Source organism: Protopterus annectens, chromosome 3.part1, assembly GCF_019279795.1.
Source record: "Protopterus annectens isolate FY-2018-M chromosome 3.part1, PAN1.0, whole genome shotgun sequence".
NCBI classification, from domain to species: domain Eukaryota; kingdom Metazoa; phylum Chordata; order Ceratodontiformes; family Protopteridae; genus Protopterus; species Protopterus annectens.
In genome coordinates this window covers 439,154,246-439,181,832 of record NC_056732.1, presented here as the reverse complement: position 1 = coordinate 439,181,832, position 27,587 = coordinate 439,154,246, and positions in this window count along the sequence as shown.

The following is a 27,587-nucleotide window of genomic DNA, read 5'->3' as shown; positions in this document are numbered from 1 at the left end:
AAACATGCAAGTCATCTCAAGATGTAAATATCTCTACACAGATCAGCCACAATGAAAGGTTTACATATATTTATTAATAAATAATAAAAGAACAAGACAATACTAAATACATATTCACACTGACATCAAAGTTCAAAACCACAGGAAATATTTAAAACAACATTGCAGGACAGTCTCAAATAAGTAAAGAAAAATATGTAAACTAAGCTTCACTATATTCCTGACTGAATCTAAGATAACTATACTATAACTTAAAAACTTACTAACAGAGCAAGGCAGATGTGGTGAATGGATCTTCTAGTTGTTGTCAGGTCCAAGACAGAATGCAGAATGGTCTATCCCACTAAGAGACTTCTCAAAATTAATATCTCATATATTATTGCTGGGATAGCTTGCAGAATGACATCATTTCTTGTCATCTGACTTTTAGTTCCTTGGCCAAAAATAACCATTGATGGCAGCTGGCAGCATTTAGCATCTACTTATAAAAATATACAGACAAGGGCTTATCCTCAGATCTCTGGCAGATGCTGGAAGTCATAAAATAATTGTATTCCTTCATGCTTTCAAAACTAGTAACTACTTCACCCTAAAGACAATACAGAAAGTTTCCTAGTACATACATTGGGTCTCTGCTGCATTTAAAACTGAAAAATACCCCCCAGGACTCATTAAACTCCATGTCAGAATAGCGTTATTCTGATATGGAGTGGACTGTGTTTGTGTAAGCACAACCATAACAGCAGCTCACCTTGCATATTCATGAAGGCATGCTACTGTTACAGCTATGCAGACACGAACACCACTGAGTGCAGGGGGTGTGTTTAGATAGTGCATGCACATCTAACACACCACCTGTACTCAGAAAGTGCCATACAGCACTTTTGAAAAGTATTTTAGTGTCCGCAGACACTGAAATTAAATAATTTGAGTATTTCAATGTCCATGGACACTGAAATAGATAGGGGAGCAAGAAACAATGCAGGGGTTGTGTGACAGGTTCTGTGAATGCTGTACAAAGCCATAAATAATAAATGAGGGGCAAAGGCAGAAAAATATGGACACTCTTTAAATATTGCACTGACAAATCTGGAAAGCTGATAGAATAAAAGGTTTGCAGTAGCATGGACACCCTACAGGGTATAAAGACTGAAACACAAATGTCTGCCATCTGAAAGTGCCATACCGCCATAGCCATCAACTGTACAGGTTGCTGCAGAATGCCCAGATGCCTGCCTCACATACTTCTCAACCTCCTAGAGCAAGAAAGCTGTACAAAGCCATAAATAATGGGGGGATAAAGACAGTAAATAAGGGCACTTTTTAAATATTGCACTGACAAACCCAGAAAGCTGATAAAATAAAAGGTTTGCAGTAGCAAGGATTTTATGAAGGGTATGAAGTCTGAAACACAAATGTCTTTCGGTATGTTCTGAGCACTGACAAACCTGGAAAGCTGATAAAATAAAAGGTTCGCAGTAGCAAAGATTTCCTGAAGGGTATTAAGTCTGAAACACAAATGTCTGTCAGTATGTTCTGACTTAAACCCCAAGTGATTTGCCAATGATTTACTAGCAAACCACAGTCACTGTGTCCCTTTACAATATCCCGTACCATGACTGACAAGGAGTACAGATACAAGTAAATAAAGTTGGTTTATGAATTTATTTATTTTTTTCCATTCTAAGGTATGTTTAAGTGTAGCTGAGCGAGTGTGCATGAGTTATGGCCCTCTGCTCAGCATTGCTTACACATACCATAGGAGATAAATGAAAATATACAGCTGAAAAGCTCATGCTGAGATAGCGTAATGGTTAGAGTCCTGGCTTTACATGCAGATTTTCACAGTTTGAGTACCAAGAGAGGCACTTTATTTTTACATGGGAAAGCAGTGTTAAAATTATTATTTTAATTTTAAATTATGTAGTAATTGATATTTGTCAACCAGGGTAGTGTAGCTGGTCTAAAATGTAATTGTGAGTGCATATAACATGTGAAATCACCCATGTATACACAAGTGTCCCTTAAAGTATAGTCACACCCCATGGTAATGTAATGAAAGCACATAGATGGATGCCATGCAATGTAAATCATATACACTTATTAATATGCCAGTAATGATTAATGAAGTCATTATCCTGAATATTTTTTAAAATGAAAAGTGAGAAATGGTTAGCAGTGCTCAGCTATGCTGAGTCAGTGTAAGCATTGCTTAAATGTGAATGATAAGCAGCAGTCAGCTCAGCTAAGCAGATATGCACACTGTTAAGCAATGCTCAGCAATTACCCCTTTAAACACTGTTCAACCCAGCTTAGCAGGTTTGTGCATTGCTAAGCTGTGCTCAACATTTTTGAAATGGTCCAATGACGGTAAAGGGAGGGACTATAGCCTTGTTTAAACCATGCAGGTGGGAATACAGCCATAACCTGTTTAGTTTGATCTCTGCAGGAACATGTCTGGTGTTGGAGAGGGAGTGCACATTTGGGTGCAGTGCTGGGGCATCCTGGAGTCCAGGGTTAAGGCTGGACTCCTTGTAGAACACCATGATGACAGAGTGCTGCAGGGCCAGTACCATGGCTATCAGTTCAAAGCAGAGACCTAGGACCATCTGGCAAGTGACTTCACCAGTTCCACTGGAATCCCCCGAACTGGTGAGCAGGTACGGCATCATTATGCCAACCTAAAGCATAGGAAGGGGGAGCTCTTGGCCCAATGGATCCAAGATGCATGGGGCCTGCATGCTCCAGCAGTTTGTAACTATCCCAGATAGAGCTGTACCAAATTCTAGCCTGAGTATGTGATAGGTATGCATAATGTTTGTTTCTCACCCCTACATCTGCAGAAGAGAGGGCTATGAACATCGAGGCTCATGCCGACAGACTGACAAGGATGTATTGACAGGCTGGTGAGTGCAGCTCTATCTTGCAGTATATAGTTCCATAAAGTAGAAGGAGTACACTGTTTACTGCCAGTAGGTAGACTGTGTACTGTGTCTAATGAATAAAACATGTTTGTCACACTAATACCTATCCACAGGATGTCCATTAGTAAAAGTGTCATTTAACTGTAATAAAAATATACAACAAACTGTTGTGTTTACTATGGTATGTTGTAGAAATAGAATGTGTACAGATTCTTTACAGCAAATATGGCGTTGACAGCATGAAATAACTGAGGCTGTTCTGGGAAACAGCTGGCATGTATTGCAGTCTTGTGTTAAGCTTTGCTTTCCAGATTGTATCATTTCAAAGAAGTAATACACAGTACAATAACTATCTGCCATGCATGCATTTCAGGATTACAAGGTCAGACTGTCCAACCCAGAGAGTATTAGTGAGAAATCAGTCAAACATGAAACAGCAGTTCTCAAGTAGCTCAGTGTGATGGAAAACAGCAATGTAGTTCATTTTAGCACACCCAGACATAGTTCGAATCCAGGGAGTGATACTGAGATATGTGCATATCTACACAATAGAAGCCCTGAATATTTTTAGAAACAGTCAAAAAGTGTTAACAGATATTTTCCCACAGGTCTCACAGGTAAAGAAATGTGTGTAGTAGCTGTATGAAGGGTATACTGATACACCTGAATATGTGTACAAACAGTCAGAAAGTGTTAACGGATATTTTCTCCACAAATCTTACAGGTAAAGAAATGTTTATAGTACCTGTATTAAGGGTATACTAATACACCTGAACATTTGTAGCAATATTCAGAAAGTGTTAACATATATTACGCCCACAGGTCTTACAGGTAAAGAAATGTGTGTAGTTGCTGTATGAGGGTATACTAATACACCATGTACAACTGTTCCACTGTCCAATTCCATATGCTTACAAATGTCAGCAGGATAGGTACATATACCATGCCCCCTTCCTGATACATGTCTCTCAAGTGTCATGCTGTAATGGCTAGTGGTCACTGCTGCCAATCACCTTGGACACAGATAGGAATCCAAGTGAACTATGCTAGTAGCAGACTCACACAAGATCATTGCAGGGTACCCCTTCTTTGTCAAGTATGTAACCCTGACATGTACAAGCCCCCTCCAGTAAAGTAGCCACAGTATACCCAGTCTGTCCCATACCTTTACATGTTGACAGTCTAGGAGGTATGTATGTGCCACAGAAGCTATGGACTAGATGTAAAGTGAGGGCAGACCTGTAGAGTATTGAGCAGTACTGTTGTGAAAAACAGAAGCCTATACAGTTGTTAATGGACTATTAATTCTCTCTCCCCACCTGTCATCTGCATCAATAATTATTATTCATATACCACGGGTATGTTGTTCACAAAACCTATTGTTGGAACGTGTTCTATTATTGTTCATATATTTCATTGGTTGCATATTCACCTACCTTGTTCAAATACCATTACTGGTGACCTGTTGCCATCAATGTAACTTGCATGCTGTTAAAATGCTTACTGTTGTTCCATTTATTCATGTGTTATGTTTCCTATGCAGCTGTTACAAATCTGTTGGTTTGGGTTAATGGGAACACCCATGCATGCTGTTATAACTAATTTTGAAATGTGTTGTTCATGACTAACCAATATATCTGGGAAAACCACAACACCATAGCATGTTTGGGAAGGCAGATCCTGGCAGATCCATCTGTCCCACCCTATCTGGCCATGACACTGGGCCCCAGCACGTCTGAGACCCAACTTGGAACATCATCCTCCACTGGTCTTGCACCACCTTCAGGTGGAACCACCTCAGGGGATGGGGTCTGTCCCCCCCCGGGTGTGGGTGTGGGTGCGGAGAGGAGCCCATAACACACTGACAGTTTTGGGGCATGGTACACAGATTTATCCACTCTGAGTTGGGTGGCCAGCTGTGCCAGATGTTAGGCCACCTGGTGCACCTTGAGAGGAAGGTTGCCCCTCTTGTCCAGCCCCCAGCACAGACACCTTTGGCGACGCCCATGGGTGGGGACCTCAATCCCACTGTATCCATCTGGGGGCTCATGTGCCTGTGATTCCCAACCACCCTCCCCGTCCAAGGTGTTTACCCCCCTCCTGTGTCATATACCACCCCTGTCAGCTGTCTTGTGTGTCTTGTCTGTCTGCAAATGCTACCTATCCTACCCAACCTACCTCCCCAAACATACCTACAGTCCTTCCCCAACATCCCACTCTCACCTAAAAAAAAGGGCATTTGTCCCACAAAAAAAAAATCATTGCCCCATACATAGCTCTACATTTTGCACCTATGTACAGCATAATTAATCTACCCAGAAATTATTCTCCAAATGTCTGTCACCAACAACCTTCCTGTGGGGTGTGAGGCTGTAAATTCCAAATTCTACACATTATTCACAGCTGTTACTGAAGAAATGTAGAGCTACGGTTCTTTCCTACACCCATCCTGCACATCCCTATCTGCATTTCCTAATGTTGTGCCCCCTGCTTGCCCCCATTTCACCACTTTCCTATCACCATTTTTTTTCTTTTCTTTAATTAAAATTAGTGCGGGTTTAAGCGGGAGTAAGCAGTGCTAAGTGAAGCTAAGAGGACTTAAGCATCTGATAGCGTGGCTTAACTTCACACAAAACTGTGCAAACCCACTGACAACTGCTTAAAAGTGCCTTAATCACTATGTCTCCATCAGCCCTTGTTCTGTCCAGCAACAAAATAACCAGCACTGACAAGTCTCAAACTTGGGATGCTGTGAACTACAATCACAGCACCATACCACTACACCATCTGAGCTGGGGGAATTTGTAATGCTTTTACAAACATATCATGCATTCTGGTCATGTAACATTAATGAAAAAAGTCATCACTCCCAAGTCTTGAACCTAGGACCCTGTGTACTACAATCACAGCAATGTAGCTCTACACCACGTGAGCTGTAGAAATTTGCAATGTTTTTACAAACATATCATGCACTACAGTAATTTCACATAAGGGAAAAATATATATCCATAGTACTGTTATATACATATATATGTATATATAAATACAAATATATATATATATATATATATATATATATATATATATATATATACATATATATATATATATATATATATATATATATATATGTGTGTGTGTGTGTGTGTGTGTGTGTGAGTGTGTGCATGTGTGTGTATATATATATATATATATATATATGGATCTAGGACTACTGAACGAAAGTTCAATAGTCTGAATCCACAATACCCGAACGCACTTTAACGAAAGCACTTTCACCGAAAAAGTGCTTTCATTAAAGTCCGTTCAAAAAAAAAAAAATGAAATCTTCTTTTATGCAGGGGGGCAAGCCCCCCATGCACCCCCCTCCCCCCTACTTTTATATTCTCACTCCGAGGTCACACTACAGTGGGGAAAAGGGAATTCTCCCTTAACCGCACCATAGTGCAACCGGCACAACCAGCATACATAACTGAAAGTGCTACTTCGGTGAGCAGCACTTTCGGTTATGTATATGAGGTGATTTCTGCTTCGGCAGAAAGTGCCGTTGGGGATCTGTATGGATCCCATATATATATATATATATATATATATATATATATATATATATAAAACCAACCTCTTACTTTAAGACATGTGCAAAAAGCCTGACAAAGTGGGGGGATAAAGGGCAAACAATAGTGACATCGTTGAAATATGGCTGTTATAAGTGTAGAAGTCTGCTAGAGTAGCATGGTTTGATTTAACGTATAATTCCTGATAGATTCCAGGTCTGAAACACAAATGAAAGTCATTATTTACTGATGTCAATGCTGACATCATCCCATTGATTACTCAGAAACCCACAACTGTTATGGGGAACAGACAAAACATATGAGCCACGCATCTGGAGAGTATCTGGACATGTGGACAGTGGAGACGTATGACTGCAGTCATGTAGCAGAAGAGAAAAAACAGTGAGAGCTGCCAACCATTTCACCCAGCACACTCTGAGCCACAGTAAGACCAACACGACACTACCCCAAATCAGCTCTGGGGAATTACTCATGTATTTCCAAATATAGCATGCACTACAAGGATAGAAGTGTAGGGAAAAGCAGATACTGGTGCGAAAATGCCCACACACAACCATTTGCACCACAGTCACAGCAACATACCAATACTCCAAATGAACTCTAGAGTAAAATGACTGTTTGAACAACCATATCTTGATTGCCAGTCACACTGATATATATTGGCCCAACTCACAGTCTACTGGGAATCCTGAGGTGTTACAGGACATTTCCCAGTCTGCATCTACAAACATATACTCCTGATAGACCACCAGCAACTGTAGCAGCTGCACAGTCAGATAGAAAAGGAGCTATGACACTCACATCTGCTACTCTCCCTACTCAGCCCAACAAACATTTACACAAAACACTGTTACACAATCTTGGCAGTCTGTTAACAATGGCCTGACATACATAACTCTCAACTGTACAGATCTCCACATAATGTCCACGGTGTGGGACCATATTTAGGGCCACTGCTGGATACCACTTCCAGGAGTCTGCTAAGTCACTGAGATGATACCAGGAGCGCAGTCACTAAATAATGATATACCATACCTCTATATCTCTTACTGCAAGACATCTGGACAAAGCATGACATACTTGGGAGACAGGGGGCCTGAAAGAGGGAATATGTCTCACATAATGGTGTTACAAACTGAAACAGTTGCTGGTGTTACAGGGTTTGTTGTAAGATAATATCCCCGAAGGATATGATGTCTGAAACACTAATGAATGTCAACATTTACTGACTACAATCATCACATTATCCTACTGATTTCACAAAAACAGAAGTTGTCTGAGGAACAGATCAAATATAACAGGCAGACCTCTTGGCACTCTGTGGACATCTGGACAATTGAGAGGTAAGTCAGAGATATATCACTGTCAGACATCAAGTCAAGCAGATAATGCATGTACAGACAAACTCTGTTAATCTAGCAATCCTCTATGTGTATAACAGCAATACTCACGTACAATCTGTACCCAATTCTGGAGCTTTGTCACCATGTTGTTGGGCTGTTTCCACATGTCTTGTCCTGAGAGGTATTTCCACCTACTGTCTGTGAAGCTGTAGACCCCACATCTCCATAATGTCCTCCACACAGGCAAGGAAAAGGGGCAAGGCCCTCATGAAGGACTTAATTATAGCACTGTGTTGCTATGACATTGGCTAATGGAAAGACAACACAGCTATTCTGGATACAAGTAGCAAGTGGGAGACACCGACTGGTGCACAGGCCATCACCTGCTCATGAGCATTACCACAAAAGGCAAGCTGATACCTTTGCAACACAGGTCTGAACCCATCTACACAAAGACAGACTGTGACTACACAAACCTAATCATTTGCAGTATTCTGAGGAAACTCTTCAGCACTATAACAGGTATGTCAATCACGTAAGCTTGTAATGGAATGCAGAAGGGGGGATGCAATAATTTCAAATAGGACATTAAACACTAGGTCACAGCAAGACCTGCTGGACTCACATGCTGTTGTCCAGTACCTATGGCCATTCCTGTTTGCCATGTCTGAATTGATATGGATTACATCTCTGGCCCCTGAGTCACCCCATAAAAGTTGAGCTCATGTATGACTGCTACAGGAGTGTCTGCTGTGCAATACTGAGTGTGACACTGCTAGGCCAGCTACCTGGGATGTTGTACATAGTCACCTGTGAATGCTACTATGATAAATATACTTGTCCTACAAATGTAAGAGACTTATATAGGGCATGTGCATAGTACACATCAGGCACAGAAGTGTATGTTGAACTGTATGTTATATTCTGAGCCCATACCTGACAACTGTCCAGAGTTTTGCAGACTGACCACATGTCTGCTTCATATTTGTAGGCAATGCCACATACAGTTGTGTATTGTGTAGCACATCACTGGCAACCCATTAAAGAATGAAGTCATAACATAATAACATACATTTGATTGTCAGAAGTCATATCCTGTGGAGTAGACCTGTGAATGCAACACCATCTTTGCTGGCAACTATGTGTGTTTCAGCTAGGTTCATAAAGTGACACTATTTTCTGTCCTTTGCCCACCAGTGATGTGTGCCCTTGTGCAGATGGCTTGCTCTAACAGGATCTAGATGCCTTAGCAAGAAACCATGTCAATGCAGGCGTACATTGTCCTGTAGGATGCCGACATTTGTGTAGTCACTGACACCTGCTTTGTAACTGTGGAGAGCACACCAACCTTGCCAGGTTACTCCTCCCATCATACATTTAGACCCCAAATGGAGGGCTGCAAAGTTACAGGAGGTGGAGTGTTGAACATAACATAACATACACATACACATCTCAAGGCTGGCCAAACAGCGTAATGCATGGGAGGCATCCCGAGTGCAGTTAACAGTTGACAAAACACCTACACAAATCATAGCTAGCTACAGGCCTCCAACCATGACTATGGACACCAACGACACCTATCAGGACTTGCTGGAGTCTGTCAGGATTCAGTCATCTACCCTGCTCCTGGGTGACTTCAATCACAGAACCATAGTGTGCATGACCTATGCCACCTGAACATGACCGCACAGAGACTCCTCGGTGCTGTCAATGGCAATGCAGTGGATCAGCCGGTCAACACTGCTACAACAGGCAGGTGGAAATAACCTGTACCTAGTCCTAACCAACATGAGTAGCCACTGTAGCACTCCTACACTGTCATCCTCCTTGGTAAGATCTGACCACATAGCCATCACTGTTCAGATCACCATCTCCCCTGCCCCCACCCCCGTCAGGGTCAAACTAAATTGACTTTACACAAATAACTATAAATCTCCTCAGAGCAGGTAGAAGTAGCTTTACAGCCAATGTCCCATCAGTTGGAATTAGCAGTAGTGTCCAGGCCTGCACCATAATACTATGTGGGCACCTACATAGCTGTATAGACTCAGCAATACCTGACAGGACAACATCTTCTCCCTCAAGGTAGGGTAAACGTTTGTGGTGGACCGCAGCAATACACAAATACCATAACAGGTGGAAATAATTAGTGGACAGGGTCAAGAAGGAACAGGTTCCTTATTGGAAGCAATATCACCTTGGTCTCCACAAGCAAATAAGGTCAGAGGTGAATTACCCTAAGGCTATCTTTGAGTGCAAATTGAACACATCCACCAAGGTCAATCACTAGGCCTTTCACATGTTTGCAGTTCCAGAGGCAACACACAAATCTGCTCTGTAGTGGTGGTCAATAACACCACATACACATACGGCATAGATATATGCAATTGTCTGCAGACAGGTGAAGTGTAAACATCACCCCCATGTCCCCCTATTGGTAAACATGTGCATGCACAGCACCTGCCCACCTCCCCTCATCATCAAGAAGAAGGTCCATAATTCCTTCTCAAAGGCAACACACAGAAGTCCCCAGATGCTTGATACATCCCTGGCTGCAACCTATGTGAACACAGGCATGGGCTCTCAGATCCACTTTGCACTGTAGTCAACCACAGCCTGAGCACCAGTGTCATCATATCTGCACAGAGGACAGCCACTGTCATCCCTATATACAAAGGTGGAGCAATACACAAACCCAGCCAATCATATGCACATCAGCCTAACTAGCCTGCTCTGCAAGGGCGTGGAAGGCAATATCAAGGACATTATGAACAGGGACATCAGCAACATCGTAATGCCTGAGCCCACACAACATGGTATTGTCAAATGGAGATCAGGCCTGTTAAACCTGGTCAGCCTCTCTGAAGTGGTCAACAAGCACAAGGATGAGGGGAAGATGGTGAACAATGCCTACCTTCACCTAGCCCAGTTCTCCCACAATAATCCCCAGGTGGCCAGGATACATACACCTTCACAGCTAGACACCAACCTGTATGTTACCAGATGGGTAGCTAACTGGCTCAGTGATAGAACCCACTTGGTCAAAGTAGTAGAACCCTCCCCCCTCTAGTAGGAGAGTCTTACAAAGTGGTGTTCCCCAAAGATCGGTATGGGGGCCTCTACTGTTTCAGATATATGTATCTGAGGTACAGGACAAAAGCAGTTGTCTGTGGCTGACCAGGTGTACAGATGTTTGCAAGATGGCCAACGTCTTACATTCCCCTACTGATGTGAGCATCCCCCAAGAAGCCCCCACCCAATTAATGACTGGTGCAAGAAGCATTTCTGCAAACTGAATGCCAGGAAAGGCATCATTCTCCCTGCTGCGGCAAATGTTATCCACACCAATTATGACAGTAATAATGTACTGAGCATGCAATCAGGTGTGTGGTCCCTTGTGCACCAAGGGTGGTAGCAACCTGACAGTTTCCCACCATGTGGGTGCTATTGCACAGAAGGCTGTCTACATGGCCCACCTCACAAATACTGGTATGTCATTCAGGAACCAGGAGGCCACAACATACCTGTACTCCACCCTTATCAGATGCATTACCAAGTACAGTGGCTCCTTTGGCATGCACCTTGCCAAGAAACTGCAGCAGTTACACAGACCACAGAGGTTCCTGACCAGGCAATTCCAGGGTCTGCAACACCTATCCTATAATTGTAGGCTGAAAGCCCTATCGCTGTACTCAGTCTCATACAGACTGATCATAGGTGACCTGTGTCTGGCATACAAGGCCATGTCCAAACCAGCCATAATGGCATTTCTGCATATCTATAAGACAGATTGCACTCATGCATCATGCATGCAAGGCCCTTACCTGGTCTATGACATGTATAGTACTTGTTGGCGGGATAGTTTAGTGTCCCACACAATACACTGTTAGTAAAATGCACCCCCCCCCCATGTCTAGCAGAGCACGTGTATAGCCCTCTTGAAGAAGAAGCTAGATGACTACATGGGAAATGGATGAGACACCCCTGGGATCCCGCATGTGTCCCAGCTGGACAGGGGAAACAGGTGCTGTCTTGGAAGGGGTATGGGTGAAAGTCTGGGCCAGGCTTATGAGGGCATCAGTGCCAATAGCCTGGTATCATCTTATGAGGCTATGCACCTAGTACTTTAAATGTTCCCTGTATGTATTACAGACTGTCCTGCAATGTTGTCTGAAATGAATCCCTGTGAGTCTGAAATGTGTAATGTACTGTAGTGATAGTGTATAGGTTTGTCCCCTCATCAGTTATCATCACATATCATTACACCTTGTCATTGTGTGTGGTCTGTATAGCAGTAAGTCAGCTCTTACAGTATGTGCATATGCACTTGGTGACACTATGTAGCTCACTCCAATAGCCTTGATCTTGGCCACAAATACCATTCTGCTACTAGGCCCATCACACATTAGGATTTGTCATCCTTTGTTGTGGGCCTGACAGCAGCAGTGAAAGAGATGGATTGTGGCATGCAGAACTGCCATAAGGTCTGCCCTGAAGTGCCCATAGGAGACACAGCTGTGCCACACTGTACCAGGAGTGTGTGTGTCTCTGTGTGTGTGTGTGTGTGTGTGTGTGTGTGTGTGTGTGTGTGTGTGTGTGTCTGTGTGTATATATATATATATATATATATATATATACATATATATATATCAGCAGACATAATACTGCAGTGTATTAATTTATATACGTTGCGTTTCCCTTGCAGGTGAACACAGGGGTTCATGTCCCTCCCCCTCACAACCTAATGTCAGTGTCTTAGCAGACTCCCATGATGATGGTGGTCATAGTGAGGTACAGGTGGGGTTGTCGGTGCCTGGATCTGTGCCATTGTTTGGTATCCCACTTTCACCCGCCATGTGCCCACACACAGTCTTTATGCCCACACATGCCCAGTCTCTAGCAACCATGAATAATGGACAGGTTAAGGGCAGTGGCATGGAACAGGCTAGTGTGTTGAGTATGGCGAGTGTGAGTGTAGACATCAGCCATAGGCAGAGAGCAGGTGAGGTCACACACAGGCAGATGGACAAGGATGCTCAACAGATGACTGCTGCCCATCAAGACCTTGTCACCCATGCCATGGCAGGTGTCACCAGATGCATGTTACTGTCCATCATGGAGGCACAGGAACATACTGACTGCAACACCAGACAGATGCTCAGGGTAATGAATGCAGTGCTCCCTGCCATGCATAACAACCTCCACAGCAGTTGTGATGCCATATGTCATCTTGCCAATGTTGTGGATAGACAGTGGGGTGAGACATTGTCACTGCTTAACTGTGCAATGCCTGTGCTTGAGCATGTGGTGGGAGTAGGGCATCAGCCAGGTAGACGTAGGTCAGCGACATGATCAGCTATGAGCTCACGTGGCTGTGCACATTCACAGTCTGTAGTGGTAGTACCAGCAACACTACTGAAGGGAGGGTGCTGTCCACACCTCACTGGAGCAGGCCATAGGTACTTTGTCCTGGCCAGTCCCATTAAGGGCGTGAGTCCAGCAGACAGCAGTCACCATCAGGGAGTAGTACTTCATCTGTCCTTGGGCCTGGCGGTGCCAGTGATACTCCTGGCAGAACCTGTTACAGCATCCCTACCGGGAGATGGTGTACCGTACATCCTGCCATGTACGGTCCACAGCTGTCCAACATAGCCCTGTGTCGGGCATCCACATTGCTTGCTGGTGTGCAGACAAACACTCACACATCCCTATCTCAGGACAGTCACCACCACACATACACAGCTCCACTGCAAGGCCCAGTTGAACATCACCCCTGCAGACACACACTCACACACACACACACACACACACACACACACACACACACACACACACACACACACACACACACACAATGTCAGCTATATGGCCCAGCGTAGGCATCTAGCAATCCAACACCACACCCTGTGCATGTGATGATACATGTGCCACAACCCTGTTATCCACACCATCGATGCATGGACATGCTCATATGGGCCTGATGCACAGGGTGACTATGGAACAGTGCAGCAATGTCATGCTGTGTAAGGTGCTGTCTGCTGGCAGTAGTTATGGGTACACATCAAGGTGTATGTACCTTGTTAGCCATGATGCACTATTGCTGTTAGCACTTCTGATTGACTGTAGTGTCATGCACTGTATTCTGGTTGTGTTCCATGTGTCTGTGTGTCTGCAGGCTGTGGGCCTGCTGACAGTAGAAATGATGAGTAAGGCAGAATGGGAACACAGTGACCTTTTCAAAGCCGAGGTACAGCTGTACATGTACATATTTACCAGGTGTGTTTACATGCAACAGTGTGTGAGGGGCAATTGTGGCAGACAGTGTGACCTTACGTACATACTCTTGACACAGCCACCTAGCCTGCATACATGTCACCTGTGTGTTCTGTAGAACCGCATGCTCACACGTACAGAGGAGGTTACTTGAGTACTGGCACTAGGTCCCTCACCAGCTTAGCCATTACAGTCACTGCAACAGATTCAGTTATCAGCATCTGTTGCCCCTGCCATTTCTGTCACATCCACTCGATCGTCATGCTGTTGATGAAGGTTTGCCTGGTACTGTGTATTGCAGGTTTGGGGTATGTATTCCTGACACAGATCAGCCTGTGTTAGCCTAACCTGACAATCACCAGCATGTGTGTCTGCTATCTCATAAGCATGTCTGGCCTCTTGTGCTGGCAGTGCACACAGAGATATAGTCCTGTACATGGGGCAGCTGATGAAGGGCTGAGCACAGACCCTACCTGCACAGTCTTACGAACGATAGTGCAAGATACATAACACAGATAGCACAGTGGTACTGTAGTGTGGCTGTGTCTGCGACTACTATTGAAGTGGGTGACAATTGCAGGGACTGTTAGGCTTGGCAATGGTGGGCTCAAAGGCCCTTAACATGTTACAGCCATCACACACACACACACACACACACACACACACACACACACACACACACACACACACACACACACACACACACATACACCACTGCATAGGGACATGCATTGAGACACACATGCACATTGAGGTGACACTTAGAATAGATGACCTACCCATCTATTAATGTACAATACACAGTGATACGAGCATTGCACCACAGTGACTTGGTGTTAGAAACTGTGTAACTGTGCTTGTATGGTGGATGACATCTGTATGGGTCAACACTACATTGGCAATGGGGGAGTTCACAGGGTGGAAAAGGCACACAAAATGGTATATCTATCACATTTACACACTGAAGACAGCCACAGGGGGTGTGCATAAAAAACATATGCAGTTACCAATAGACACATTAGTATCCCTATGTATCCAGTTGTATGTACTATAGTGCTGAGTGCACATGCCATGCTCCACATACATTATAGGGACATAACACACAACCTCTTACAACAGGTAATCTTGCAAATGCCTTCATGGATGGTGGGATAACCCACCAGACATAACGATTGGTCTCATCTACTTCTCCTACACACCTACACAAGTGATAGTGTGACAGACTTTGTATCAGCATGATGTGTTAGTCAGGTACGATGTCTGATGCTGGAATGTGTGTCAGTATGGTAACTGTGACATATTTGGCAATGATATCAGAGGAATACTCATTGTCAGGGGACACATGCCACATATAGGTTGCAAACATGTGGATATCCCATGTACATCTGTACAGATGACTGGTATGGGCTGTATAGTGTTACATGGTGCATGTGAGGCAGATGCCATTAACAGGGTCTTTAAAGTAATGTCATGTGTAGGAGTTAACAGGCCTTAAAATCATATAACCTACACACACAACAGCCACAGGGGATAAGGTCAATACACTACTATAGTTGTTGGTAATGAGATTAGAACCCCTACCTATCTAACCATTTCCACTATAGTATAATGCAGTTATTGTACATGCCACAGAGCTTAGAGGGCTGACAAGTGTATACAGGTACATCTAGGGTGAATGACATCAGCAGACCTTGTAAAGTAGGGCAATGGGATGTGTAATGGGTGGTACATGCCTCAAAATGGTATAACCCACACCCCCAGAGGATATCAGTCTCACCCAAACACACACCCACTGATGTGAGTTTCACACACACACAGTATCATAGTTGCCAGTATTGAGATTAGAACCCCTACCTATCTTGTTATGTATACTACAGTGTTACACAGTTATCACATGCACCATGGAGCTTACAGGATTTCACAGTGTCACAAGGTATGTCTAAGGTGATTACATCAAAAGCCCTTGTAAAGTATGGCAATGGGAAATGTACTGGGTGTGAAGGACAACAAAATACATTACCCTACAATCATATACACACCTTCACACACACACACACACACACACACACACACACACACACACACACACACACACACACACACACACACACACACACACACACACACACACACACACACACACACACACACACACACACACACACACACACACACACACACACACACACACACACACACACACACACACACACACACACACACACTTGCCACAACTGAGTGTAGAACCCTTGCCTACCTAGATATGAGTACTTACTATACTGTTACTTAGTTATTACATGCACCATGGCGCTTATAGGGCTGAATGCTGTCCAAAGGTACTTCTAAGGGCAATGACATCAGCAGAACTGCTAAAGTAGGGCACTGGGAAGTGTTGTGGGTGGGAATGTCCTCAAAATACTTCATCCTACAAGCATGCACACTTCCAAACTCTTGTACATACACTTATACATGCACACATTTGCCAGAACTGGGAATAGAACCCCTGCTTAGCTTGTTATTTGTACTATACTGTCAAACAGTTATTGCACACACCATGGAACTTATAGGGTTGGCACTGTGCAAAAGTGCTTTTAAGGGGCATGACATCAGCAGGACTGCTAAAGTAGGGCACTGGGAAATGTTGTGAGTGGGAAGGTTCTCAAAATACATCATCCTATAAACATACATACTTACACTTATACCACACACACACACACACACACACACACACACACACACACACACACACTCGCTTACATTTGTCATGACTGAGATTAGAACCCCTACCTATTTAGTTATTTGTACTATAATGTTATACAGTTATCTCACATGCTGCAGAGCTTATAGGGCTAGTAGGTGTCCAATGGTACTTCTAAGGTGAATGACAGCAGCAGATCTTGTGAAGTAGGGCAATGGGAAGTGTACTGAGTGGGAACAGCCTCCTAATACTTAGACCTACAGACACACATACACACACACACACACACACACACACACACACACACACACACACACACACACACAGACACACACACACACACACACACACACACACACACACACACACACACACACACACACACACACACACACACACACACACACACACACACACACAGGTGATGTGATATTATAACCCCCACCTCAGTACTATTACACAATGGAGCTCACCTTCATGCTGGCATGCATGACTGGTTATGACTGCTATGCCACTGTCTGCAGCAGGACATCACTCTATGCCATTCAGGGTATCTGTGTGTATCCCCCTGTGTGTCTCTCTCTATCACTGTCTGTCTCTCACTTCTCCATATCTATGTGTGTGTATGCTTGACATATTATCTGTTGTCCATATATATGTGTGTGTGTGTAGAACATGCAACAGATGTAGATATATAACATATGGGCCACCTACAGGAAGCTGAGGGTAATCCTGTCTGATGGGTTTGTGTAGGGACAGTTAAGGTATACACAGCTGTCTGTATGCAAAGACACACACACACACAGATATATATATATATATATATATATATATATATATATATATATATATATATACGCAATACAGTCATATAGTCCGATGTGGGTTCCAACATGGGCTGTGATTCTCTAAGTGTAGGAGCATACTCAGTGTGACTTTCTATAGTGAGAGTGGGACTCCATTCCAGAGATAGGTATGCACTGGTCCAGGTCTTTGTGTGCTACAGCCATACCTCTCAGAAGTAAACAGGACTTTCCTAGGGGTACTGAGTTTGTTTAGCAGGCCTTCTTACATATCCTTAGTCTGACACTTTAATGTATTGTGTCATTACCATGAGACAAACATCCTCAGATCATCACAGTGCTTTACCAGAGGAATACAAGATGTATGATGCACAGACCAATATTATGAGCCTGGCTATATACATTCTTGCCCAACAAGGCCAGTTGGGAGGTGTGGCTACAGCCGGGTGACTGATGACTCTTTGTAAACAGTCCAGCAACTTGGTGATATACTGGCTGGGGAGTTCCTGTTTGTGTGGTATCTATCTTACCTGAGAAGTCATATCTTGGTGTGGCCATACCTCTCAGCAGTACATTTTATGGCAGATTGTCCAAGTGTTTGCCTAGAAGTTTTGGCCAGTCTATATAAACTTGTGTTCTTATGGGAAGTTAGTTCCATATAATTGCAGACTGACATTACAAAATAATGACAGACATTACTGTTTCAGACTAGATAATCTTTAAACTATTCCCACTAATGCAAAACCTCTCATCCTACCAACTTTCGTGGTATGTAAGGGCAATGTTTACAACATGTGCCTATCATTATGCCTTTGTCACACTTTTATTTATGACCTTGCCCAGATGTCTTGCTGTCAGAGGTTGGGAGTTATGGGTGTAGGTACAGAGTGCATTCTACTGAGCAGACATTTCCATTATATATGTAATATATCCACATAGCACTGTAACTTCCAGGTATGTCAGAGGCAGAGCAGTACAGAGTAATGTGGTGAACAACTGACAGACATGTGTATAGGTCAGTGGTTTTCTATGACATTAGTAGGGTATTGGCCCTGAAGCCCTTATAACCTATGCAGATGAGAGTGTAGCCCATGTTAAGACATGGCAACATACAGGGACACAGGTGGGGTCACAGGACTGTCATCTGTGTTTCCCGTGCACTTATACAGAAAGCACATCATTAGGGTATTCAGGCACTTGGCTTGCTGTTGACAGGGAGTGTATTCCACAGATGGGGGAGTGTGTGGTATACGTATTGGTTACACCAACAAGCCATACTGATATCACAGCCTAGGTTGATGCTGCGCCTACAAGTTGATGGAGTGGGTCTTGAGTTCCAGATGTGCTATAGTCCCATCAAGGCAGGGTCTGGATTGTTTTGTATGCCAGACAGGGGTCACCTCAGTAGAGTCTGTATGGAATGGGGTTGAGAGATAGTGCTGTTAGCATATCTGTGTAGGGTCAGTGTTTGCAAGACCCTTGTGTATGGAGTCTACATGGTCTGTGGTGTGTAGGTTTGTGGGGTTCTCATGTGATTTTGCCTCTGAGGTGTCCATTGTTTGGGTTTTGCTTTGTTGCGGACCTCCACTTACATGGGTGTGTGTTGTGTATTTGCAGGTGATGTTTACTGACCCCTTACACTGCATGGCACCTATGTTATTGCACAATCTGTTCTGGTGAGCACATTCTCCATTTGCCTGGCCAGTGGTTCCCCTTATGTGTGTCTCTTTGACCTTCTGTAGTCCAGTCACATGATTTGGCCACAGTGCCTGGTGTTATGTATTTGTAATTCTGATGTGGGTGGGGTACATGACTTTACATCACACACAAGGTTGTGGACTTCAGACCTCTGAGTGTACCTGTTTAGCAGGGTATCCATCATTGCACCACTCCATTTGCTGTAGTCCTTAGATGGTTTGTATTGCTATATGTTATTATGAGGCTACATGTGGGCCTAGCTGTACTGTCATACCATCACAGACTGCCATCTGCACAGGCCAAAATATGACAGTCAGACAAAGGCCCACACAGGGACAGGGTGATAATCGTGTTTTACCAAACATAGACAGTTGGAAGACTGGTTTGGTAATTGCTTGTTTGCTCTTATGGGTTTGATGTCTGCTTCCCCACTGTCTGCCATTGCTGTTTTGACATGACCCTTTTTTGTTTGGCAAATAGTTGGAAGGCAAATGCAATGTTAGGACAAGTAGAACAGATACACAAGGCATACTTGTGCTCCTTCTGTGACAACCTGTGTCATTCCAGGGGTATGGCTGTTGGCCACTGACATGTTGCCAGTGCTGACACAGAAAGGTGGCAGCCCTTTATACAATGGCAGTACAATGACCTTTAGGTACCTCAATGTCTGAGAGCCAGATATCCAGACAAAGCCATAAGTGATTGGGGGATGGAGGCCTAAATGTAGGGACCATTTTAAGTATTGGGCTTACAAACCTAGAAAGGTGATTCATTAATACGTTTTGCATTAGCATGCATGTTTCTATGGATATGCAGTCTGACACTACAATCTGTCATTATTTTCTAACGTGAATTTGCCAATGAATTGCCAGGCAACACTATTTCATGTTATACAGACCACAATTATGATGCAAACCTCTGGACATTCTGCAATAGGTCTATACAGTTGAGAGGTAGGGTAGGCACTGTGTAGGTTACTCCAAGCTGTGTAGTAGTCCATGACCTGTACAGCTTTCCTGCATTACCAGATATTGACATCTCAACAGTGTATACATCTCCTACCATGGGTGTAGCTGACATGCATAATAGTTGGCACTGCAGTTCTCTGAACATGGCCCTGTCAGACAGCACTGTACCTAGGCCACTACAACACAACAGCCGGGAGTAAGTGTTGGCCAAATTCTGACAGTATTAACCACACATATACATAGCTCACTGACCCCTGCATATTGTGGATATGCAACAAGTTATGTGTATTGGGACAGCCCTGGGAATGTGTGCTGTGCTGCTATTTCCTTGCAAATATATGTGCTACTGCATTTCTATGGGAATATTGGGGGGGGGGGGCACACCTGTCAAATGTACACATTTGCACAGACTGTGCTGATGTTTGCTTTACATTTTGGTTCCATTTAGCATACCAATGTGCCCTGTCTTGGGGACGAGGCATATCACTAAAGACCACAGGTCAGATTGGATTGGCATACATTTGAGTTTCAGAATTCTTACTCTTCAGAGCCTTACTGCAACTGCAAGACCTGCTGTGCTATCACTGTGTAAGTCTGTAGGGAGGGTATTTCATCATTGTTGCCATTTGTGGGCCATTACCAGAGATTTCTTTATAGTTTTCTACAGCTGACTTTCTGGGTGAGGCTGAGGGGTGAGTATGGGACCCACACACTAACATCCATGTCTGTGACCTATGATCCCCCCTAGTTAGTTGACCCCCCCCCCACATATACTGCAGTGGAATTTGTCACCTTTGGTACTAGTGCATTGGGAGGCCAGTATTGGGCAAACATTTCCTGGTGTCCCACATAGCTGTCAGTTGTCTACTGCTATCCCATGTATGCATGCAGCAATACCATAGATATGCTACCAGAACATACTAATACATTCAATTATTGTTAATAAGACTGACTTACCTTGTGCCTGCAGGGCTGCTTATGTTGGATACACAGGTAGTGTGATGTTTGTGTCATCCATTTTTCTGTATGTGCGAGTTGGAGAGAGGTGTCAGTCCCTGGGTGCCTACAGTGTCATTGTGTGTGCTATGCATTGCCTCTTTGCCAAGGCCAGACTATACTGAGCATGCTTTCATCTGCCTACACAAGCTGGCTCAGGGGGTTCCTCCTCCATGTCCCTCTGTGCCTGTGGGCACCTTGGCAATGGTGGGGGCTGTGTGACCCTTCCCCATGCTGTTCCTGCTGCAGCTATTTTTGCAGGATCATATTGTGTAGCATGGCACATACTATGAGCATGTGTGGCTGGAGAGTACTGCAAGGCTCCACCAGATATATCAAGGCAGCAGAACAGTGACTTGTGCATCCCGAACACATGCTCTATAATAATCCTGGTTTGTGTGTGTGCCTCATTATGGCATCCTTGAGTGGGAGCATTTCTGATGGGTGTCATAATCCATGGCTCCAGCGCACAGCCAGCATCCCCCACCAGATGGCCATACGGGATGTCCCCCCTGGCAAATCCCTGGTACAGCTGTGAGGAATGCCAGATTTAGGAGTCATGAAAGCTTCCATGGCTGCCAGCACACACATTCATGATAATAACATGGGCATTGCACATGACCTGGCAGTTAATGGAGGGGAAGCCCTTGCAGTTTATGCAGTCCCTACCCTACTCATTGGGTGGTGCTGTGATGTGGATGTGCATGCAGTCTATGGCACCCAGTACCTCTGGGTAGTCTGCTACATGGTGAAAGAGGTGCATATTGTTGGTCCACTCCTCACAGGTGCTGGGGAGGTAAATGTGCTCATCAGCATGTGGTAGCATGGCATCCAAGTACTGGTGGAGTACCCTGGATGCAGATGCCTGTGAGACCCCCAGGATATCCCCAGTTGGTCTTTGGAAAGTAACTGTAGCTAGTATTCTTAAGGCTACACATACCTTGGTATCCACTGGGATGGGTTCCCCTCTGTTAGTTCTGGATCTGAGTTGAGGCCAGCACAACTCAATGAGTTGCTGAAGTATGTCTGTGTCCACCCTGTAGCACTCTACTATCTCCAGATCATGAAGCCCCTGGTAGGTTACCCTGGGTCTGAACACTCTTCTCCTCCTCCTCCTCAGTCTGGAATGGTTGCCAACATTATCTTATTCACTGCTCTCAGCTTCTAGCACATACTGATGTATCAAAGCAACAGCAGCCCATAACATTTAGCTGGTTAAAATTCCCCTGAATGTGTACACCAATGGTGCAGAGTTGGGGGAAACCCCAGCCTGAAAGATGTTTGCACAGTTTATACTGTTGTGCTGCAGATGCTGCCTGTATAATTGGCTGGCTATAATGCATTCCATCTGCTTGCTATTTTATTTGTACTTGATTGCTTTTATTCTATTTCCCTTTTTTTTTCCTTTCCCATTTCCGATCCTTTTAAGCCCCGAGGCACGCAATGCAAACCCAAATGTACACAGTCCTGCTATTTCTGTTTTTTTTTTGTTTTGTTTTAGACTCGATGCATGTTGCACAAAGCCATTTAGCTAAGGTAATGACTTTGCAGTAGAAATGGCTCTCCCCTGGACATGAACACACTCTTCATTTCATGGAATAAGTCAATACAGCTCCGGACCCACCCCTTTGCTTAGCTGTGCTTAGCTAAGCTCAAATGGGAGCCGTAGAGCTCCAATGTGTTTACACCAAGCATGACACACCCACTTTTCATGTCAGCTGCTTCTCCTACTTACACTGCTGAATTATAGCTCCTACACGGTTAGGTGCATTCAGACATGGCCTCCCACTTTGTGATTCATTAAAATTTGCTCATTTGCAAACCCACTGCCTTAGTCCCTTGTTACACCACTACACCACAGCCTTTCTCCTTAGCAACCACTGTTCCCTGTTATTGTTTTGATTCTGCATGCCATAGTCTATAATTGCAAAATGCAGGTTTTACTTAAAATTGTCTTTTCACATTTTTTTTTATTTTTGGCACAATCCCATTAGTGTGCCGCTGCCCTGTGCTTAAATGGCTGACATTGGCCAAAAAAAACCTTTTGATTTTTATTATTTTACAACTTTTTCCATGCCAATGGCCATATTTTTGGCCATTGGCATGCCTAATGATTATAATACATGCTTTATTTTGAGCTGTCATGCCTCCATTTTGATTTTTGCAGAAAAGTATTCGGCTAGTAGCTGAATACATTTCTGCAGCGGACACTATTCTGGCATGGATGCCTGCCTGCTTCCTGAATCACTAATTTACCTCATTTGCATGGTGTTCATCAACAAATGAGGTAATTAGCATTATTCAGTGGTGTCTGTGCCAGAATAGTGCTGGGAGGCTCGTGCTGCTCCCAGCCTACTTTTCTGAATCGCACAGACTCCGAACTCTGTGTTCAGGCCATGCCAATATTCGGACATGTGATTTTATGTTGCTGAATCTCAGGGACCATCTTATACACCAAAGGGGGCATTGTACTCAGTGATAGGTTTGATGAATGTCGACTACAGTGGAACAATGACCTCCTTGGACCTAGATGCTATACTTTTGTTTATAAGTTGTGCAACATAGAATGATTTCCTCACTAAGGTAGACACATGATGGTCAAAGAGTAGATTACTGCCTATGTGTATGTGTTCCCAAGTCCTTGACAGCTGGTTCACCTCTTAGGAGGTGTGCTGTCAATATGATAGTTACCATTGGTGGATGACTTCCTGTGCATTTCTTGGCACTTAGTTTTAATCCACAGCTCTGACACCAGTTATTTGTCTGTGTCAGCCCTTCCTGGAGAACATTTGTGTTGGTAGGGAATTCTATGATTGCTCCATTAAATAACAATTCCAGAGGGCTTGATAAGTCATGTTTCATGATATTTAGAAGGCATTCTGGGATATTGTCTGGGACCATTGATGCATTGTTCTTGGCCTTAGAGAGAGCATTAAGAACTTGATCCCTAGTGATAGTAGGTGAAGTTATATTTAATGGTATTTCCTGAAGGGAGGTTGAGGGGAGAGAGGGATAAAGCTGAAGTTGAATTTGTTTGCCAGTAGGTTTGCTATATCTTCTGGCTCACTATAAGTGGCACCATTGACGATGAGCTCTGTACACAATTTTGTATTGCTTTTAAGGTTGTGGACATATCTAAAGAATCCCTTGTAGTTGTCCTTGGCTTGGGAGGCTAGTTTTACCTCAAATTTGGCTTTGGTAAACTTTATTTGCCCTCTGAGATGTTTGTTTAGTTTGATGAGAGTACTTTTATCCTGCTAGGTGCTACACCTCCTAATTTTTGCCATGATTTTCTTCCTTCTGTTACATAGCCTATTGATGTTGTGATTCCACCAGGGTGGCTTGTTTTCCGAGTTAGTTCTGTACTTCTTCAAGGAGGGTAAAGTGACTTTGTACAACTATTAACATGCTTATATAGTGTTTCTGTGAACAGTTCCGTGTAGGCAGTAGTGTTCTCAGGGTTTATGGGTTCTTGAAATTTTGCCATGTTGTCACTTAATAGTAGGAAGTTAACCTTAGAACATTTCCTGAACATTTCAGGGTTAGTTGGGGTTCCAGTTTGTATTTTTATTTCAAAGGACACCATTTTGTGGTCTGACCCTGCTAGAGAAGACATTACACTAGGAGGTGTGCAGTACTCTTCCATATTAGGGAGGACCAGATCCAGTATGTTTGTACCCCGATCAATGTACTGACAATATGGCCCAGAAAGTCTGTGTTTACAAAATCCTTGAATTTCTGTGACTGCATGTTTGGTTTTCTATATGATTCCCAGTTAATAACAGGATAATTAAAGTTGCCCATGAATATGGAATTGGGTTGGATGGTGAGTGTTTCTGATAAGTTTATATACATTTTATGGTTTCCTGGGTCATAGAGGGGGACCTATAGCTTGCAAGGAAGTGGTATGGGATTTTTGCTATGGTGATTTGAACATGGAGAAGCTCAAGTGCATCATTCCAATTGACCATCCTTGAGGTATATTTATTTTTGATGTGATTTAAAAAAACTCCACATTCAGTCCCTGTCTGTGTAGTAGCTGGTCTAAATGTGTGGAAGGCATTATAGCATTGCACTGTTGGTGTGCTCTCCATGGCTTTTAACCATGTCTCAGTGACCACAAAGATATCAGCATTCTCTAGGGTGACAAGACCTTGTAGGGAGTGGAGTTTTTTTTTGGACTCCGAGCACTGAGCAGTAACACCTTTAGATTTTCTTGATTTTGATTTGCTATGTCAGAAGTACTTTCAGTTTGGCATTGCCTAAAGCAGTTACTATGGGGGAGGACAATGTGTTTACTAACATTTGAAAGCCTAGAGAGGAGAGGTGCATACCATCCCTGACAAAGCAGTGTGGCCTGTTGGCCATCTCCTTCCATGCTGACAAATATTGCATCCCCTTAGAATGACACCAGAAACTAAGCCAATTACTAATGCCAGTCATCTTCTATTTGTATTGTGGCATCATCCTTGGACAAGGTAAAACACTACTAAGTGTTAGGCTCATATCAGCCTGGGACACATATTCCGAGAGCTCCATGATGCATGTCTTTATACAGTATAGGGAGGTACATCTCAGGTCATTTACACCCACATAGATTATGACTGAGTCATACTGGTACTTGTGGTCCAGTGACCTGAGTGTGTGCATAATGTGGCAGATCCTGGCCTCTGATAAGCAACTAATCGTGACATTCTCCTTACTCAGCCTGGTGAGAGGGACATCAGTGTGTCTCACAACGTTGTCTCCAATTATCAGAATGCTGGATTGTGTAGTGGCTTGCCTCATGGGCTTAGAGAAGTAGAGGCTGCATGCAATGTGGCTGTATGTATTGATGTGGGTGTTATTTTGAAAGAGTGCATTTGGGACAGCTGAAGGTATTTATTATGTGTACTTCATCTAAGAGGTATTGGAGGTATAGGACGGTTACATTTAGGTGCCTCAGTATATGTGGGTCTATACGTCTGCTTTAAATATTGGAGGTATAGGAAGGTTACATTTAGGTGCCTCAGTATATATGGGTGCATACGTCTGCTTTAAATTTTGTGCAGTAGGTGCAGTTTGTGTACTACTGACAAGCTGATTGACATTAGGAGTGCTTTTCTGTGAGACCTTTGCCTCCAGTGACATTGTGTAAATACATCTCTCACATACCATATGAGTTTGTTTAAGAAGTAGCTGGTTGTCAGTAAATATGAGACAGTTTCTCTGTAGCCTCAGGATGCCCACATCCACCAAGCTGGTAATGGCGACTGTGGGAAAGTTCATTTAAACATTCGGTCTTCTAATATAGACCCAATTCATATCTATGGCAACAGGCCCTTTTTATTAATTAGACAACTACAGTGCGAAAAGTAATGTCAGGAGTATCTGGTTTGAAACTCTGGTGGCAATGCTTGTTACTACAAACTAGATGTCCTGTGTGCAACTAGGTATTGGCGAAATTTCAAGGGTGTTTTTACAGGAAAATATCAACTCAAGGTATCTACGTCTATATAGGGCACTGATAAACTCTTGAGGGGAAACTAATAAGTAGACTCTGATGATTAATGGATGATGGAAATATTCTGATAGGTTAGTAGCTAGTCAAGAATGGTGAAAAGAGGGGATTTGCCAGATTGACTGCTGCCTGGTTACTACTGGTGCTGGTCTTACCACAGCTTTGTGCTGCTGGAATACAATGCTCCTTTGCTTCTTCTCTCACCAGAAGCAAAACAGTAGCAGTAATCTCAAGATGAGAAGCAGGAAACAGGATATTTGGTGATCATCAGTCTTGTAGGCTTGTTGCAGGTTGCCTTTAAATTTATTGAGAACGTGACAGTTCCAGAAAATATGTTACTAGTTACTCGGTTCTTGACTGTCACGTCTCCAGCAATGATTTGAAGACCCTGGAAACATCTTCTTAAGGCTAGATGGAGAATAAATATAGTAGTGTAGACATTTCTAGCCTAAAATCCTAAAACAGCTTGATTTAGAGGCATATCAGGAGGCTTTACATATAATTTTCCATTTGTTCACAGTCATTTCACTACCTATTATATTTTTAGCTGCCAGTGAAATTAGTAGCCTGATCTCTGTAGTGTTTTGCACAGTATCTCGTAAGTCATATTTGTCAGACCCCCTAGTTAACTCTGTAGGTGATCTGGAATCCATTATAAACCCTTTAACCCAGGTATGTTGTCCAGTTATTGAATGTTGACTTCATTAATTTCTTCACAAGGTCCAGAAATAGTACTATATCCCTAGCAATCAGTTTAAAAATATCCCTGTCTTCATTCCACTCTTACATTGTTATTTCTCCTTAGATGC